General features: G+C 40.4%; 1 long non-coding RNA gene across 1 annotated transcript in view; it reads left to right on the top strand.

The window, feature by feature from the left end:
- The window catches only part of LOC106878794 (uncharacterized), an 8938-nt gene extending 7459 nt beyond the window's left edge, over positions 1-1479 (top strand). Inside the window, exon 3 of the long non-coding RNA XR_001410550.2 lies at positions 1176-1479. This is a non-coding gene — a long non-coding RNA (uncharacterized LOC106878794). The remainder of the gene's footprint in view (positions 1-1175) is intronic.

Below are 1479 nucleotides of genomic sequence, written 5' to 3'. Positions count from 1 at the left end.
GTGTGTGTGTGTGTGTGTGTGTGTGTGTGTGTGTGTGTGTGTGTGTGCGTGTGCGTGCGTGCGTGCGTGTGTGCGTGTGTGCGTGTGTATGGGGGCGCAAGGTGCTACTGTATATTATAATTACAATCGACAAATCAGTTACACACAACTGAAGAGGTTCCTTTCTCTTTGACATGTCACGCTCCAATGATTCATATCACATTCTCTCACACATCTCTTCTAATAATGCTTATTTATGGAAGTTTTTGCGGGGCAGGGGCTATGTATTAGTGTTTAGTTTGTCGTTGTTCTTTAGCCCTGAATTCGATTTGATTGAAGAAACCTAGGATCAAAGAGGTTCTAGTCGTGACCATCTCATTTTATTTATTTATTCATTTATTCATTTATTTATTTATTTATTTATTCTAATGCATCTATGATTACACTTCATAATGTAGTCGTCTTTATTTCAGACGGATGTCTGTATTTTAAGAAAGATTTGGCTGCTGTTTCTAACAGGTCGAGCGACCTTAAATATACTCCCTAGCCTGAGAGTGACTATCGTTTTTTTAAAGCTGGTTAAGGCTTAGCTTCCACATCTCATTATTTAATTAAATTTAGCAAATAGGTGCAGTCGTGGCTGTATGGTAAGAAGCTTGCTTCCTAACCACATGGTTCCGGGTTCAGTCTAACGGCGTGGCACCTTGGGGAAAATGTCTTCTACTATAGCCTCGGCCGACTAAAGTCTTATGAGTGGATTTGACAGACAAAAGCTAAAAAAAAAAGCCACCGTCACATGTGTGTGTGTGTGTGTGTGTCCACTTCCACCGCTTCACAACCGGTGTTGGTGTGCTTGCGTCCCCGGCAAAAGAGGTTGTACCCCAGCATGGCCTCACTCCAATAACTGAAACAAGTAAAAAATGACTGATACAACGTAATATCCCAATGGGACTTCTATTTTCATGCTGTGTGTCATTTGGGGTAGATTCGGCTGTCATTTCTATTGATCGAGTGGTTACAGAGATACTTTTTGTGGTGTCTGGTGGTTTAATATGGTTGTTGTGCAGCTCTTGTTCAGTCCCGACCGATCATTTCTATGGTTTTACAACGAGTGAACCGAATAACGTGATATGGACCAGCAGATCCACTTCCATTGTATTGTTTTGTTTACCATTGTTGCTGTTTCTTTCTTTTAGACCAAATGTGAAACTCCATTGATTTGATCTAAGGATGTTTGGCGACATGAAGGACATCCGGCAGTGAAAAAATTGCCTCAGCGAATCCCGCCTGGCACATAACATACAAGCGTAGAAAAGTGGACGTTGAAACGACGACGACGACGATGATGATGATGATGATGATGATGATGATGATGATGATGATGATGATGATGATGATGATATATTATAAAATTCATTTTGGTTGGGTCTTTAAGTTTCTCCAAACAGCTTATTTATTCAACCATTGATGATGTGTCTTTCTGCTATTTATATTAGAAGA

The sequence above is a fragment of the Octopus bimaculoides genome, chromosome 6 (assembly GCF_001194135.2).
Source record: "Octopus bimaculoides isolate UCB-OBI-ISO-001 chromosome 6, ASM119413v2, whole genome shotgun sequence".
NCBI classification, from domain to species: Eukaryota; Metazoa; Mollusca; class Cephalopoda; order Octopoda; family Octopodidae; genus Octopus; species Octopus bimaculoides.
Note: the sequence above shows the minus strand (reverse complement) of the source record. Positions and strands in the feature narration are given on the sequence as shown.